General features: G+C 44.3%; 1 protein-coding gene across 1 annotated transcript in view; it reads right to left on the bottom strand.

The window, feature by feature from the left end:
- LOC144174452 (anoctamin-7-like) overlaps positions 1-19,181 on the bottom strand; it is a 272,760-nt gene that overhangs the window by 239,136 nt on the left and 14,443 nt on the right. The window lies entirely within an intron of this gene.

Genomic DNA, 19,181 nt, shown 5'->3' with positions numbered 1-19,181 from the left:
CGAAGTAAAGAAAGGCACATTCTTCCATTCGCAAACGTGTTGTGGCTTAGTTTCAACTGATCGAGCGAATTGCGACGACCCGTCGGCGGCCGGCGGACTAAACGCTGGGCCGACTGACTCGGTCGCGGAAGGTCGGCGAGCCGTGGAGTAGCGCAGCCAATTTCCAGCTGCTCTCCTGCTGACGTCACACGAAAACGCCACAGAAAATGGGCGAGCGTAAAGAGAGGAGGACAGCATTTTCGAATTGATTTTTCTACTAAATAAATTCGCGTAAACGCGCTCAGAGTGGTCGAACCAGGGCCTAGGGACTCCGGACTACAATTTGCGCTCGTAATCCCGCACTGTTTACAAATCACTTAAGTGTCCCTTTAAGCTTGTGTGTTTGTGGGTCGGAGTCGGCTTGACATTTCTAACTGCGTACGTTAGATAGTACTATATAGAAATTTGCTGGTGTGCGCAGTTCTCGAGTCTGCATGTCCCCTTATGGTGTGGTGTTGCTTAGTTGGATATTGACGGTTGCTGTACCTGACAGCGGTACTGAATTTTCTCGGGTTAGTCGCACGCCATTGTCTCGCGCGCACACACTGCACAACTTGTTTGTCAGAGCGTCTGTCTTTATACTTGTCGGCATTTTCAAACTTTCGTGGTAATTGCGTTGTGTTGGTCTCCTGAGAGCTATACATTTACTGTGATAATCACGCTATTCCGTTTAATGTTAATGTGCGTTCAAGGCGTTAGCGGCAGCACTGCTTACGTTTATCTGTGCTGTGTGTGTAGTTGTTCCTGGTTTCTTCCAATGGCTTCGATGAATTCAGATGTTCTATTTACACTAGTCAACTTAAGTTGGCTCCCTGGCGTGTAGTCAAATGCAAGGGAAAGTGGTTGTCTGAGCAGTAGCGTAGTGACAAAACGTTCCTTTTGTGGAGGGGAAGGCAGGTGGGAACACGCAGAAAGTGTGGTGCCGTTTCTATGCTGTCAATGTCAGTGGTAACCTGAGACCTCAGAATAATTACCCATAAAGCTCACGTGTGGACTATTACAAGTTTTGACATTACAAAGTAAGTTTAAAGATAATCCATCCCTGCATTTTATGCTGTCAATGTCAGTGGCAGCTCGAGAGTTGAAATAATTTTCAAAACGCTTAAGGTCAAAGTTGTTGCATCATGATGTGCACCAAACGTTAATCCATTTCTGCTCTCCTTTGAACGTAGAAATTATACTGCAAAAGCAGATTGCTACATTCTGTATTCATACTCTATGACCTGTACAGAAACACTCTAAGGCTGACTGTGCAGACAAATTATTTCCATTCCTTACATGCTCCTGCAAAGTCATGGCTGTGGAATTCACTATGGCTGAAGACATCTTCGGCATGCTGAAGGGTCGTTGGTGAGAGTGTGGCGGATTATGAATGCCCTGTGGAGCTCATAAGCCACAAAATAGTACCTTTTGAGTCGCGCATATTGTGCAGATATTCACCAGTTCGCATAGACCAAGAACATGTCAGCTTAAAGTATGTTCAGATATTTTATATCTCAAATTGTTTAGCAAGAAAAGATTACCAGGGCTTCCGCTGTAAAAAAAACAATTCGAGTTTCGCGGAACGAATCAGACATTGTTTAATATTTTCTCGTGCTCCCTGGGTAAATCAAGGCATAAATTTATTCTCTGATATTTTTGTACTGTTTATTTTCTAGGCAACATGCCGAGCATAGACCTAAAACAGCGGAAAAAGGAATGCTTATGGCCATTTTAATTGTATTTGGACCCCTTCTTGGAACTGTATGATCACAAGGCAACACATTAAAGCTCTTGCACGGGATGAAATCATTGCATTCTACAAGTAAGTACGCACTGCCATTTTTGGGTCTTTTATGGCACGTTTTTAGTTAGTTGCTTTATAAATAATGGTTTGAAACTTCTTTTCAGTGACAGCTTGGCCTGTGGTTCAAGGTGACAGTAGGAGCTTTTCGGAACACTTTAGCAAAACTTTCCTGGAAGTGCACTTCGAGACGGCCCTGGCAGAAACACCCGGATGTAATTTTGGTTGGGTAAGCTGGCATTTTGTTTTAGCGGGACTCAATTTCTGGGAGTGTTCAACCTAATAAAATCTCACTGTTAAGAAGTTATCGTGAACGCCAATATTGGCCATTGTGTTCACATTCCGCCTATTACGGATGCTCCAACAGTGGCCAAAAAGTCCACTATTTTGTATTTAGTTTTTGTAAATATTTAGCTTTTACACCATTAAATTTGTTGCGGTGATTTGCCAGCACCACGGACACGCCCAACGTGGTTGCTGCTACAACAATACGGTGGCGACTGAAGATTTAAATTTCCCTCTTTTAATACGCCCGTAGTACCAATAATACTCTCAAATACAGGTGTAGCATGAGTAATGCTTGCATTGGATTTGGATAGGTGGCTAAATAAGGGGTAATTATTTTTAGAAGGGAATTGTTTAGAGTACAGAAAGTGACGACTGTAATAAAATGTGCTAGAGTTGTGATTTATAAGAAAATTGTGCAACAGCCTAGTTCAGCATTAGTCAGCTCAACTTCTGGCTCATACCACTACGCACCATGGAGGAATATACATCGAGAGGGAAATAATTTAGGTGGAAATAATTCCTCAAAAAATTTCTCCCGCAGTGCGATATTTATGATTTCCTATAACTGGCCATTTATTTCTTTGCGGTAGAAAGACCGTTTTTCTGTAAGTTATATTAAGCCAGCCTCACTACAGCATTCTAGGGAGCACATTGTACAGTTAATAGAACACTTTTTGCATAGAGAAGGTGTGTAAAATATAATGCCGAAAGGTGATTATAGTAATAATTATTTGATTAATAAACGAAACCTCTCAAGGATAAAAAAACGTTATATTCAGGATACCAAGGCAGCAAAGTCGGATACTTTCCAGAATCAGGGCAGTTTCATTGATTGTCTGTGGTGATATTGTTTAGCGCACTTTCACCTTTAGCAGCACTCCCAGAAAAAACCCAAGAAATCACTGATTTTAAATCAATTACTGTGTTATGACAGGGCCTAAGCAACTCACTCATTTAAAGCAACCATGTAACAAAATTTTCTTGTTTCCTTGAAGGTACATGAGGTGAGCAGTAAGTCTTCTCGAGGCGCGGTTATTCTGAGAGAAGGGACTGGCGGCATCAATATTGCCCGCAAGAAACACATCACGGATGCGCCGCCTGCATTGTCACTTCGGGATGTGGTCATCTTCTTCGCCGCACATGTCATCTTTTTTATCATGTCATCATATTCTTATGGTTATGTGCCTTTGGAGAGTTCTTGGGACTTTTGCTGGGAGTTCTTGGAAAGCATGAGAAATTTGACAGTGGCCTGGTGTCATTTAAGTTGGAGTCTCTGTTGGAATACTTGAAGTGTTCAGCTCTACTTGGAATTTTAAATTATTGGTAGAGGTAAAAGTATCTCTTGAAAGGCATGAAGTAAGTCATATAGAAGGCATGAAGGGGGTGAGGTCAGATGAAGAGGTTTAAGTTAGTGGCACATGCAAATTTCATGTCAACTCAACAATGAAGTCGTACCTTGCTTTACGATTTTTTATCATTGGCAAAATGAGCAGGCTGCCTTTGAATCTATAGTGGGTGTTAATGGAGTTCATGGCAACGCATTGTAACGTCCTTATTATTCAAGTGTAGCTCATGAGATTTTTTTTCGTGGCAGTGCTGCTGCTGATGCAAAAGTGACAGTGCTTATTTACGCAGATGGCTTCCGCCTTCATTGATAAATTTTAGTACTGTATGTGAGCTGACACCCATGCCGTAGAAGAATTTAAAATATGCGGATTTGGCTTGAACAAGTTTTCTCCTTTGAACAAAGTTGCATTTTTTGCTTGGCAGAAGCAGGGCTTTGGTCGCAATTACACTGACAGCAAGACGGAAGGGTTTTTATAGCACGCAACTGTGAATTTTACCAAAGGTAAAATGTTGAGGTTGGAAAAATGCTTTCAAGTCTGCACTCTTAATATGGTTCCATGTAAGTTCCAGTTAAACGGGGCAATCCACATATTTTTATCTGGATCTAAACGAAGAATAACTGGAACGAGAGATATAAGCGGATCTTATCTGGAACTGTCCATTTGTTTTCTTTAGGTCTGTGGTTATTATGTGGAACCGAATAAATGAGGGGTTGCGCTGTCGGCCGTTCCAATTACTGTTCCACTTATGTCCCAGTAAAAATTTTGGACAGTGCTTTTGTATATTTTTTGCTCGTGTCTTGTTCCACATAACTTGTGTGCTGCAGTGAAGTATGCACTGAATCCTGCAATAATTGGAACAATGAACCACATATATATTTGACGCGCTTTGGCGCACAAGCGCACGCACAAGCACTTGCACGCACACGCCCACAGACATAGATACAGACACGAACGCACACCCGCGCACCCACACATACACACACACATGCATGCAGTCACACACCCACACACGCACGCACCACATAACATTTATTAAACTTCGTCGATATCTATGGAACTGTCTTAGAGCAGTTTACTTATATAAGACGGCTAAGACGTATTTTTAGTGACGTTATTTGACAGAAAAAAATATGTCCACTGCTATAACAACACCGTACAAAGCATAAAAGGTGCGAGAAAAGGGTATCTTAGCGAAAATAGAAATTCCACGAACCCCTTCCAGGTTGTCTGCGGCGCTCAGACCGCTTTAGTGAATATCGTCTTTTGCTAATTGCAGACGTGCAGTACGTCTGAAATCACCAATGACTTGAATTTGAGAAGGACCAGATGTCCTCAGGTTCTCCTTCTGCGTTTGGGACAGAGCCGTGGTAGTGCTGAATAATTCATTGGGCTTTTGTGGATACCTCATAAAGAAATATATATAGTTGCTGAGACTATTGCATGTTCTGCATTTGGTTCACAAAGCGTCGCAGAAACATTGTTTCTTGCTCAATGCTCATCCATCAGCTCGCTGTGTTGTAGTACGTGCACAATTTTAAGTGCTTTACAGGAGCGTATAAATGGCTACACTCTGCTGTAAAATAGGTACTTAGTTCACGTTATTTATGCCCTGATGCGGTATATACATAGTGTTAACCGACTGTGCCGCATTTTACACTGCACGCAGCATGCCACGCATGTAGTTATATATGCTTGGATGTTCGTTAGCATTTTTCGTCTCGTGCATGCTATTAAGGGTGACTCACTTGATCCAATTCATATGGTACTCACTAATTCATGACGCAAATTCATGAGACTTACTAATTCGAAAGCACCATGTACCGATACAAGAACTTTTACAAATTCACAGAAATGACACTAACGACCCGGTTTGCTTCTTCTAGAAATACAGTAGACCCTCGTTAAGACGAACTTGGTTAAAACGAACGCTGATTAAGAACCACAACATTTTTCTCTTGTAACGTCCACAATGCAATACACCTCCGCTTAAGACGAATTTCGGATAATACGAATACATTTTTACGGTCCTTTCGGGTTCGTCTTAACGGGAGTCTGCTGTATATCATTTCTTTGCAGAGATAAAAAAAAACAAGAAACGCATTTTGGTTTATTTAGTCTTCCCTGGAAGGCGCTAGCGGTCTACCATGCGGGAGTTTTATTTCTTTGTTTCAGTAGAGAAGCGACATATATCTAAAATAAGCAAACTAGGCCGTTGTGAATGTCGGTATGTATTTGTAAAACAATTCGTATCGGTGCACGATGGTTTTTAAGTCCGTTGGTCATGACGTAGTAAGTCCGATAGGAATGCTAACAGGTGAGTCCCTTTTAATTTCCACAAGCAAAAACAAAAGCCTCTTTGCAGGGAGCGGCCTGACTGGGTGAACGGAACTAAACTTGGACAACTAAATATACCACCTGATACCTGTATTATTTTGTATGTATTAATGCTGAAATGACATTGTAATTCCTAATTATGCTGTGCAGTAACGGCAAAAATGCGCAGAGTTAACTTGCTGTTGTTGTGTCTTGTCATAGTAATTGAAGTTCATTGAATGACCCGCCTTCTCCAGCTGCTTCCCCAGTTGCTGTTTTCCTGTAGTATTGGTGTTCAGGAGGGAAAAGGGCTGGGAAACGGGCCGATGTATTATTACTTGCTAATTAGCTGTAAGTAGCTTTATATAACGTGGGTATCTAAGAGCGTCGCAGTATATTTTATTGACTACGGAAAGGCTTGTTGTCAAGAGAAGCAGTAAATGAAGCCACGCCCTTTTGCGTTCATTGTAAACAGTAACGCAGAAATTGTCATCCAAAGTTAAAGGAGCCATGAAGAGTGAAAAAACCAGCGAAATAGACGGAAGACGTAGAAGAGACGAGACAACACACACGCTGAAAAAACCAGCGAAATAGACGGAAGACGTAGAAGAGACGAGACAACACACACGTCTCTTCTACGTCTTCCGTCTATTTCGCTGGTTTTTTCACCTTCAAAATGTACCAACTGGCCCAGCAAGCTGCACTTCTTCAGCCATGAAGAGAAAACACAAGTTTGGTTCGTTCAAAAGATTGTCTCGTTAGAATCATACTGACACCACTTTTAACGTAAACTTCGCTCAAATAAGCTACATAATTAGGAAAAACGGGAATGGTCATGCGACCCACCAGCTCATTTCCCGCAACAGAACCTGTGATGTCACATGGGTTAAGCTCTGCGATTGGCGGAGGCTGGCAGAAGCAGACGCAAATTAGGTAGAGCTTACAAACTAGACGAACGAGCGATTTGCGCTTAAATTTAGGGCACATTCTTTACAAAGCAATAGGAATGATGGGACAAACAGTGGAAGTTACGAAAGCACATGTAAACATAGAAGTACTGATGCGTTCTGCTGTTCGTACTGCGCACAGCATGCTTTGGTTTAGCTGCACAGCACTATGGGGCTTGGGGTTGTCTCAGAATCTCTATGGTCTCAGACTCCATGGTCTCAGACGACACTGGCCGATTGACGCAAGCAACGGTGTCTTACGTGACCCCATTTGTCGAGCGAGCACTGTTTCAGGGAACGAATATTTTCTCCCAGAACAAAAACAAGCCAGGTTGAAATGCGGGCAAAAACAAACCAAACGCTTGCCACGGTATGGTGGCGCCATCTAGGTTACGGAACGTAAAGAAACGCGGGAACAAACCAACACCGCTACAGGGTGGAGACAACCTTTGAACGGTCCCGTGCCGCCGCAATTGGGCCAACGGGCTCAACGCGTTATTCTTTTCGTTTCCCACGAGACCTAGCAACGCGAAACAGACAATATGATTCAAACTTCTTCAGTAAACAGCGTGGCGGCGATAATTTTAGCGCGGTTTTGACACAATGACTTGCTTTGGCGGCGAGCGAGCAACCGAACATGGCGGCGCCAGCGTTACGTGTCTCTACCCTGTACGGCGGATGCGTGAATGAAGGTATTTTAGGCTGCAGAGCGGTCGGCATGGAGACCTGCCCTTCAGGAGAGGAATTAACCAACCTCTTGGGCGGGTGAGGAGCATCGCTAGGCGGATGTGACGTCACGTTTGCTCGCAGCGTTCCCGCGCGGTATGTTTACATTTTTCCGAGTGCTGCCTACACGGCGTACGTGCCGTAGCGATTCAAGTAGTCGCGTTCGACTTATGCGGTCAACGCAAGAATTCATAAACTGGCGATGGTTGTCGCCCTGTCAGTCGTCGTTCAACAGCTCCAGCGTCTTCTGGCACAACAGCTTTGCAGTTACCAGTTACCATCGGCCGACCAGGTGAGTGTTTTTTGGCGGGTTTGCAATCAGTTCGCATATCTCCTACTGCAAAGCGTGCTTTCTGCTTGCGGCAGTTATATTAGCGACGTTTACGAAATTGTTAACGGCGCGTTCTCACCGTCTTGCATTATTGTTGCTGTTTATGCTGCTCTGTTCGCGTCTGTCGGCGATCGCAAGCTGTTGGCGGTTTGTTGCACGGCGCGGGAACCCGTCTCGCCCGTGGCGCTTCTTTGTCTCTTCTTCAGTGTGGCGTCATTAACATCGCTTGTTATCCTTGGGCTAACCTATCTTAATGTTGTAACGAAAATAAACTTGCTGTGCGAACTGAGCGTGACAGAACGCTGTTGGCAAGGTTTTCGTGTGCGCGTGTGGTTCGTGAGGGCGTTGTAACACGCTGCTTTGGCCTCTTGCACCTCTTTCCTGCATCTAGTACTCTTGCTTGCCAGGAGTGCCTGCCAAGGGATGGTTACTTCGTTATGTGTTTTCATATTTAATAGTGAACCACTGAGCGTTCTATAACTGATGCAAATGCAGGCGGAACGACCCCGATAACAACGCAGGGCAGGGGCAGGGCTTGTGTGGTCTTCTCTGTCGTTTGCCCTTCTTTTCAGTCGTCGTAGATTATTTACTGTTGCGTGAACGTTGTTTGATTCTTCACGTTTCATTTTTATCTTGCAGCATCTCCTGACTGCAGTCACGGTGCCCCTATCCTGCGTGCAGCACTCATCCTGCCATTCTAGTGGGAACTGATGTTCGCAGGCCACTTGTCCCGACCTAACGGGTTCCCGCCCTTGCCTGGCTTATAATTGATGGTATACTTCAGATACACTGCTGCGTTCTCTCTCTGCATACATTTAAAGCGAGTGTTTACACTAACACAGCAGTGGATAACCATGAAGACAGCAGCGTGTGTACTGGAAATGCCAGTGAAAACAAAACCAAACGATCTACAGATCTATGCCAGCTTGACCATTACAAATCTTTCAGCGAGTGTCAAAGCAATGGACAGCTGGGGATATCTCGTGCGCTAAATTGTGTTCTTCTTTCTGTTCTATTTGCTGGTATAAATTTACGAATTGATAGTATGAGTAAAGTAGACAGAGAACAAAGTGATTGCGTTGCTCTTAGAAATGCCTTACACGAAATAAAACTGCTTCCTGCGAGTTCGCACTGCTCAGTGCGGGGAAAAAAAGGTTCCGTTTAACAAATAATTTGGTGCACCCAAACCCATCTGTGATGAACATATGTCATGCATAGATTATTTAAGGGCATGTTATTAGCTTTGGCAAAACAAGAAAGTGACCTCTTTCTTGTGCAGAAAACTAGTTTAGTTGTAATTTTGGCTCTTATCTGTCCAGTGTCAACAGGAATAGTAGCCTTGATGTGCGACTTTGCGCTTTCCTGTCACCTTCCTTCAATGTCACCACAGTGGTGGTGAAGACTCCTGGGCAGTCGAAATCGCATGATGACAGGCAGTTATATTCTACCACGAGAAGCACCCTCCACAAGCCATGAGGCCTTGCTCTGTTTTCAGCTGGGGCTCCTTTCGTTGCCAAGTGCCTTGGTCTTTTGGGGCAAAGCTCCCAAAACAGGGTGGTCTTGTCCCTGTTGGAATTGTCATGTTGATCATACTTTTCACCCACAGCTTTCCAGTTCATTTCACTTTTCTAACCCAATTCTAATGTTATTAGTGTAGGGAAATCTGGTGTCCAGCAGCTTGCGTTTCAAAGGGAATAGATGTAGCAACTACATCAAGCACTAGCTGATTCTGATGCTTAGTGGACTTTGCTGTGAGCCGTCCGAAGCACCACAAGGGGAAGCAGTGCTGGTCTTATGTAGTGTACTACTTTGGAGCTGCAAAATTACAATGCACCTTTTATTACAATGCACCTTTTTTACCTCAATTTTTTATGCTGCAGTGGAAATCATGCGAATACATGTTTGTAAATGTCCATTCCACCAACAAATTCACGGCATGCCTTGACAGTAGGCGCAGTTTTATGCATCTAGATAATCACCTGTACCCATTTATCACAGGCCTGCAATTTGCACATGGTCGGATTTAAGCACCCTAAATGTGGCAAGTGTAACCAACCGTAACACACAATCTTGAAAACTCTACCTTATCAACGCGAAAGCAATAAGTGGCCCATTGACTAAGAAGCCAGTATCCGCTGTCTGTACTAGCACAACAGCTCCTAAACCGGCCGGCAGTGCAAAGAGAGCAAAGAGTGGATTGAGTTCAAAACTTTGGGAAGAGTTCAAAAGAGTTCAAACCACATGGGAATCAAACCCAGGACATCCCTAGTGCAAGTCCAGCACCACATCCTTGACACCACTATAGCTCAGTGGGTCTAGCTGACTAAAGGTGGACCCAGGGAGCGCATTATGATCTTAAACTGAAAAAAAGTCCACAGGTACAAGCAACCCGACATACAATGAGTTTTAAATTTCTTGGCAATTCATTAGGCCAGCACATAGCCGTAACATCCCCACTCAGGTGAATTGGCCAGTCACGATGATAGCTGCTGTCAGAAGCTCATGGCTGTTTCACCAATTCCCGTTTGTCTTAAAACAATGCTGCTTAAATTACACACTGGCCAACTGCACCTCATCGAGTATATTTTACGCTCCTAGCATTCTGCAGTAGCCTTGTTTAGTGTTAAAGATCTACGTATTTGATCACATGTGAAGACTGCGATTTCTGTTAGAGCATTTTGTGCTTTTAACCTGAATTGGTTGATGCTCGTCAATTCAACACTGGCTGCAAACTTTTATTGTGGTGTAATAAACATAAAACCTGGATAGAGTAAAAATACTGAAGAGTAAATTATGCTAGGCTTATACATTGCACAGCGTAGCTGTAAACATCAAAATTCAACTTTTTAGGTTTCACGATGAAAAGCTCGGCATAACTTGGGCCAGCTATGAAGGGTAACTGCAGTGTAGGGCTATAGGTTAAGTCAGGCCACCTATAAATCTTTGACATGCTTCGAAATCTTGGCACACAGGCATTTTTTTTGTTCTACCTAAACCAATGCTTTGGACTTTGGCGAAATGTTTTGTACGGGTTAAACTGCACAATGCAATTGCAAATAAGAATTGAACAAACGTCTGTTGTGTCCATTCGAGAATCCAGTGCTTGCCTAATATCGAAAATTGCATCCAGCAATCGATTCAAGAAATGTACTTGTATGTCCAAGAGACAAGCTCAAATAAAAAGTTACCCTACTTCAACTGCATTCCTTGCATATTTATTTATTTTAAAATATTTAGCACGAAAACAACAGAATGGTACCAACAGGCAGTGCTGTCACTTTTCGTACTCTCTCTCTCGTGCTGTGTTGTTTTTCCAGTTTATTAATTTTAAAAATATGCCACATTTGCCATTTTAGTTGGTTTTATTTGTTTTGATGTTATGCTGTGTTGCCAATGAAACTTTGTAAATGTCTTCCTAAGAAAAAAATAAGAATACCTAGCATTTGTAAGTGTATGCTTCTTGATGGATAGCAACTCTCACTATATGAAAGTGAAGCCAAGAAAACACCAAAGTCATCACAAACACTGAAGAATGTTTATTGACATGGCATCACATCACTTGCTGGACAAGCAACAAGGCACCATAATGCTGCTCACACAAGAGTGCGAAGTATGCGCCGTGGCTAAAACCACTTGATAAAAATACAAGCAGGCGATTATCTGCCCCAAGGTGACCCTGAATGAAAATGTGACATGCGCAACACTGGAAATCAACAAAAGTTATTGGGTCAGGCATAAGTGAAAAGTGCGGGCAAAAGTCGAGGGCACTTTCATGTGTTGGATGACGAGACTGCTGGCACAAGACAGGAAGGATCGAAGGGTGCTAACTCAGTATTGTATGGTTACAAATACGTGCAGATTGCTACTCACTGGACCAAAAGTGCTTGAAGACCCTGATTTTAAAGCAAAACTTTCTATGTCTCACCAGTGGAATATGCCATGCCAAAAAGGCATTACAGAAAAGCCAACTTTCTCTGACAATGATAATGATCGTGGGTAAAGAAGTGCAGAAAAAAAAAACGCTTCCTTCAGTCAGAAACAAATCAGGACCCTCGCGGTGTGAAACCAACATCTCTTCCGTGACACCATTGCAACATGGTCGAAGTAGTTTGAATCTGAATAGCGGTGCATCGAGATGCAAAATTAGACAAAAATGGTGCACCTCACATTCTAATGACGACGACAGTTTGAACGCGAAGCTTTCGTCGAGCAAAATCAAGCGGCGAAGTTTCAAAGCCACTGCAATCAAAAGTCCAAACAGCATGCAAGTAAGTGATAGCTGAAACAGGCAACGTCCAAGCTCAGATGACAATCTAGCAAGAAATCCCTCGCGAGAAAACTGAGTTAAACTGAAAGACAATTTCTCCTAGACACCCTTCTCACTAACTTACAACCAAATTCCTTAAATGATCTCTTGCGTCCCTCCTACCCACCTAATTTAGCGGAGGCAGTGTGGGACGCACTCCTGCATTTCATACACCGACCCACTATTTTTCCCTTGCTATTTCCCACCCATACCCGTCGTGAACTTTAACTAATCGCTACTTCTAAGGGGGTCTGATGCACTAGCAAGAGGCCCCCGGGTGTTTTTTTTTTAACAGTTCAAGAAATGTTAAAAAAAGCCATTATTGTCGTAAGACAAAAGCGTGCACATTTTTTTTCCTTGCAATTAATTACAGCAACTAATGAACACATGACAGAACAAGTAACAGAGAGCAATGATGAAACTGACAACCACAGATTTGCACATAACTGTGGAGAGGAACTCTCTGGATAGGAGACTGAGCAATAGAAGAGCACAGCAGCTGCGGCTGAACCTTCCCACGCAGCTGAACAGAGACGAAGAATACGGCAAATGGACAAAATTAAGGGTTGGGAGTCTTAGTAGCCACTGTACTTTCTTATCAACCAGGCGTGTGGCTGGATGGTATAGATGAACAGCAACGTGGGAGCTAGAGGACTGCTTGCTGGCGACACTACTACCACCCAGTAGTCTGTACTCCACAGTACACAGTAGGAGGAAACAAACTGGAAGTGGGACTGCGAATTGCCATGATGTTACAAATGAAAAAAGTGCTGCGTGGCTGTCACAAGTCAAGGTCAATCACCCTTAAGGGGAGGTGCGAAAACCCCTTAGAGAGAGGATGAAGACATGACATTTGAATCTAGTGGCTAAAAATGAACCATTCATGTAGCACCCCACCGTAAAAGGGGATTGATCTTCACTCATTTCCTGAAATAAAGTTTAAAAGCAGTTCATCCAGGGCAGTTGCCACCAGCACCCTAGAGTAGTATGGTGGAAACACACCACAATCTTTGCTTTTGGGAGGTCTTTTACCGGGCTGTCTACCAAAAAACTCAAATTCTTTTTTTCTAAGTGGGCACCTGGTCTTAAACAAAAAAAAACATGGTTTTTACAGTTAGGACGATAAAAATTGGGTGATGCATGTGGGTTTTCATTGAAATTGTAGATATGAAGTTTGTTTCTGTGTAAAACAACTACATTAAACTTTATTTGGCTTTTATGTTTGATTTTTTGACACCCTTTGTAAAAAAACTGCTTGAGGGATGCAGCTGAACAAGGTACCAGTGAACTGTGCACAAATCAAGGACTGACTGCCATAAGACTAACATTATCATTATTATGGTCTGTAGCAGAAGTGACAGCTGTTTGAAGTTTGGGCCTGGACGGCAACACCAGTTTTCCTGGTTCCCATTTTCTAGGCCCAAACTTCACATGGCTGTAACTTCTGCTACAGACCAGATAGAATGATAATGCTAGTATTATTGCACTCCTTGACTTGTGCACAGTTAACTGGTACTTTATTCAGCTGCGCCCCTCCAGCAACCCCTATCCTCTCTTAGCAGACGGTGGGCACTGGGCTGAGGCACTGGGCAGCTCCGACCTGTCTACCCAACGGGTGGTCACGGCGAGGGCTGCTGCGGACACCGGTACGCCGGTCACCATGTCCCCTAAGGGGCCTTTAAAGGCTCAATAAAATGTTTGTCCTCCTCCTCCCATGGTGCGGTCACATGCGGTTCTGCACAGATGGCATCTGGCCCCATTTTGTCTGACTGGCAATGAAAACTGCCTGCTTCAAAATAACAAAGACATTTTTTAGCCACATTTATATTCAGGCAGAAAGTGCTGTGCAGCCATTGCATGTAATGTTGCAGTAAAGGTTGTAGGTTCGTTGTTCTCCTTGATGTTGAGGATGATGATGATCTGCGTTCGTGCCTGATGGTGGCGGCACTTGATGGCACGACGACGATGGTTGATGGAGGGTTTTCAAAACTGTATATTTACACAGAAGATATATACAGAATATTGACAAACTGACGATAGAGTTAACAAAGTAAGCAATAAAATGGGTTCCTAGGTCAGCTACAACTTTGTGCACGCGGCACCCCCGTCAGCGACGGACCCTGACCTAAGACTACCCAAGTGGTGCGGTCCTCCCTAGCCTGACCTGGCTAGCCCGGCAACACGCCGGCCGTGCATAGCACATTAAACCCTGAGGATTCGACCCCGAGACCTCGTGTCTCGTGGTTTTAATGGGTTACTTAGGCCCCACCCCCGATACACAGGCCAATCGGTATCTCCTGGGCACCTGATAGGATGGATTAGTAAATCCGGGCCTAAACCACGGTGGGCAACGCCCCCCATAACCCTCAAACACTGGTCACTCTCTCTCTCTCCAAAAAAAAAAGGAAAGAATCAAAAGCAAACCAAACAAACACGATAAACACTCAAAAACCCGCGAAAACACGTGCAAGCGCCAGGGAAACACTTCCACGAACGCCGTCTGCATCGACTGTTCCCACGCATCTCGTCCGAGACGGGACAGCTACTCAAGCCAGCTGAAACCTATAAACATCCGTCTTAACGACCCGGCGCGTCCCCAAGATTCCCCGCCGTTGACAGGCGATGCCCCGTTAATTGGACCGTGGGCCAGAAACAGCGCGTAGGGACAAAAGGACACGGCGGCCGAAGAATCCGACCCACGCTTTCCCACGCTCGTACCGCGCCCTGCGACACACTGTTTAAAACAATGTCGCAGCCCGGCTGAGGCTCAAGACAATTCGTCTCCGCGCAGTCGGCATGATCCAAAGCCCGTTCGCTCTTAGCAAGCTGGCTGCTATAAAGCCCTTCAGGGAATCGCCGCTTCCCGCGCTTTCGACTTTGCAGCGTCGCTGGCACCTGCAACCCTTACAGTTGCCTAGTATGAAAAATTGTGCTCAATAGGTTTCTGAGGAAAGCTGGTTTCGAGAATTGCATTGTGCCATAGGACAAAACAAAATTAACTATAAATGAAAAACAACACAACAAAAGTCCTGAGTTTTGCCATGCATATTTTTGTGCTCCTTTTCTATCATGTTTACAACCAACATGACCATACTGTTAATTACATTGCACCTTTGGTCTCATAGGTCACCCAGAAAGGAAAACAACTGAAGTCGAGGAAGTGCGTAAGGAAAATTCACTTTATATTGTAAAACAACAACAGTATTAATGTATTCTTGAAAGCGTAAGAAACAAGCCTCGCCTGGACCTTCTGCAAATGTAAAATAGTTTCTTCTTGTCTTCTTTTTATTTTATGTGAAGGAATGGGGCTGCTTCTTTTCCTGCAGCTTGTTAAGTTGGCCAATTTTTATGTGATGAGGTATCTAAGCATTCAGGAGTGGACGTGTCCTGATCAGGTATATCTTGAGTCCAACTGAGTAAAGCGTATTCTGATTTTTATGTATGTATGTATGTATTTATTGTACTTAGGAAAAGGAAAAGCCACCAACAGGCGTAATTTGTCTCGCCTAGGGGGCGGACACCGGAACGCCTGCTGGTGTAGGGGGGAGGGGGAGGATAGGGAGAAAAGAATACATAGGAATAGGAATGCTCCCCATGAGCACAAACAAGTTGCAGTGAATGAATGAAGATAGCACGGAATTATTTTATCAACACGTAAATGCCTAAGACTAGTTCACATACTTGAGCAAATCACAAGCACGGCATAAACTTAATGCGGTTGCCCAGCAGTTGGGCAACACGCCACTATTTAAACTAAATGCATATGCTACTCGATAGTTTCCCTCCAGCTTAGAGACCGCCTTTTCCATGTATTTTCTAGTTCATAAATATACCATAGAATGCTTGGCTGCAGCAGCTCTCATAAATTACAAAAGGACAAGAATAAGATGGGCATTGCTTCCACAGATTATCCCTTTGTATCATTCCTGACATGAAATAGCCAAGTGAATCTTTGGACCTTGGTAACAAACTGTTTCAAAGCACAGTGCAAACCGTGATGAACAAACATCATTGCGTCAGGTGCATAGCCTGCGACACTGTGCAGCTGAAAAAAATATCTATGTCTTTCTGCTTCATTTTCCTGTGTCTACATATGCAAAGTGCCTTTATTAACAATAAAAGCAGGGCGGTAGGAGGGGTGTAAAACGTTTAAAGAGCTTACGGCAAAATAATGTGACACGCTTTTTTTAAACATTATGTATGAGCTGCCTCACGTAAGAGGCATTTCTTACAACATTCTTAGCCCTGTATGGCTTTCTCACACAGCTTAGATGTCGTGCGAAAAAGGCAACTTAGTCTAACAGCTCAAGGCGAGGTAGGTGCACCTTCTCCCGTTTGCACTCGAGTTTACATGAGAAGGCATTAAGTAATTGCATCATAATCGAGTAAACTGAGGTCACTTCGCACTATGAGGCACAGGGCAGTGTGGTAGACCTCTCACTCAAGGATCTTTAGCGTAAACCAAGACATTGTGTACAGAAGGTTTTTTTTTGGCTTTATAAATTCAATGCAGCCCCGGCAGCCAAGAATCGAACCCAAGACATTGTACATCCCTGCAGCCATAGGAAACCATGTGAGATCTGAGCAATCTGGCACCTGAGAAATCTCAGTACGATGAATAAAGCTACCGTGCGATATTACTTAGTGTTTACAAAAACCAAGAATAGACAGCATAGGGGCACTAGATACATCCTTGCTTACACAAAACTCAAAAGTAAAATTAAAAAATATATATATATATGACGCGGCCATCCGAGGCACGGTATATCTATGGTGTTGACTAACACCATGTACTGTGCCCTGGCCGACGACGTAATTTATGTTCCTGCCTCCACTGGAAGCTGGAAAGCACTGTAAACGGCCCTGCAGTCAGCCATAACCCATTACACGCCCAAGACTACAGTGCAAACTTTGTCGTGACGGAAACCACGTACGGTGCTGTTTGCACGAAGGTCACGCCAGCCCACCTCATAGATTGTGCTATATCGGTAGTGCATATAACAATTTCTGGTGGGACTTCACTAGGTGGTACATATAGCATCATCCATAAATTTTCAACAGTAAAAAAATGAAGGTAGTAATTAAGCATTGCATGAGCTATCCCTACCTCTTCATTGTTTCACTAGTTACTGAAAGACTTGTATTTGAAAATGTCAGGCTGGAATGGATGCATAGACCAGGTTGGTTTTTTGACATTGGCATAAATAACTAAACTTGATTTTTAGTACACACGCTGCCGTCTTCATGGCTATCAATTACCGTGTTACTGTAAACCCTCGCTTGAAATGTACACGGAGTGAGAACGCACTGGTGGATCTAAAGTATACCATCAAATAGAAGCCAGGAAAAGTCGGGAACCCGTTTGGTTGTGACAAGTGGCCTGCACTAGAATGGCAGTTCCCACTAGAATGGCAGGATGAGAGCTGCAGGCAGGCTAGGGGCACCGTGACTGCAGTCAGGAGATGCTGCAACAGAAATAAATGGAACATGAGGAATGAAGCACCGTTGAGGCAGCAGTAAATAAACAATCTAGGATGACTAAAAAAAAGGCAAACGAAAGCGAAGACCACACAAGCAGTGCTCTTGCCCGCCCTGCGTTATCCGGGTCGTTCCCGTTGAATTTCCATCGGTTATTGAACGCCGATTGATGAGATGAAAACACATAACGACGTAAGCATTCCTTGGCAGGCACTCCTGACAGCAAAAGTGCTGGATGCAGCAACGAGTGCAACAGGCTAAAGTAGCGTGTTACAACGCCCTCACGAACCACACGCACACACGAAAACCTTGCCAACAGGGACCTGTCACGCTCCTAACTTCACCAACAGATCGTACTGCAAGTTCATTTTCGTTACAATATTAAGATCGGTTAGCACAAGGCACGTTGTCTAGAAAAAGCGTCGAGGAAAACAAGTGATGTTAATGACGCCACATTAAAGAGACAATGAAACGTCATGGGCGAGACGGGTTTGCAATGCGAGCGAGTTTCCGCGCCGTGCAACAAACCGTCAACAGCTCGCGATCGCCGACAGACGCGAACGAGCAGCATAAACAGCGACAATAATGCAAGACGGGGAGAACGCGCCGTTAAGAATTTCGTAAACGTCGCTAATATAACTGCCGCGAGCAGAAAGCAAGCTTTGCAGTAGGAGATATGCGAACTGATTGCAAACCCGCCAAAAAACACTCACCTGGTCGGCCGATGGTGGACAGTTGAACGCCCACAGATAACTGCAAAGCTGTAGTGCCAGAAGACGCTGGAGCTGTTGAACGACGACTGACAGGGCGACAACCATCGCCAGTTTATGAATTCTTGCGTTGACCGCATAAGTCGAACGCGACTACTTGAATCGCTACGGCACGTACGCCGTGTAGGCAGCACTCGGAAAAATGTAAACATACCGCGCGGGAACGCTGCGAGCAAACGTGACGTCACATCCGCCTAGCGATGCTCCTCACCCGCCCAGAAGGTTGGTTAATTCCTCTCCTGAAGGGCAGGTGGCATGGAGGTCGGTTCCCGTGATGTCACTTGGGACCACGAAAACGCACGATTGAGCGGGAAAATCAAAATTTTAACCTAAATTGTTTAATTTCTCAGTGAATAAAGCACCGTTTGTATCCGGACAAGCGCTGGGGGCACTATAAAACACGAAATCTTTCGAATAAAACCAACTTGCATTTTCTCTTCATGGCTCCTTTAAGCTCGGATATCGCACGCACTCACGGCCCTCCGCGAGAAACAACTTTAGCCAGTACTAACGCGCTAACGCGGCTATTATCTGAGTTCGATTGATTGATTGATTGTAGGGTTTAACGCGCCGACGCAACGCAGGCGATGAGGCGCGCCGTAGTGGAGGGCTCCGGATTAATTTTGACCACCTGGGGATCTTTAACGTGAGCCGAAATCTCGTACACACGGGCGTTTTTGCTTTTCGCCTCCATCAGAAAAGCTTATCTGAGTTCGGCCTCACCGGGCGTAAACGTCCGCTTAGACGCATATGCCCGTTTTCCGAATCAAATATAAGCCATCATGTGTGCCGAGTTTGTATGAGCTCTTATGCGGGCGCATCGCCAAAGCCTCCGCGAGAACGAAAGTTTG

The sequence above is a fragment of the Haemaphysalis longicornis genome, unplaced genomic scaffold, assembly GCF_048455015.1.
Source record: "Haemaphysalis longicornis isolate Haplotype H1 unplaced genomic scaffold, Haemaphysalis longicornis Haplotype H1 scaffold_3, whole genome shotgun sequence".
Lineage (NCBI taxonomy): Eukaryota > Metazoa > Arthropoda > Arachnida > Ixodida > Ixodidae > Haemaphysalis > Haemaphysalis longicornis.
This window is presented reverse-complemented; position numbering and strand designations above follow the sequence as displayed.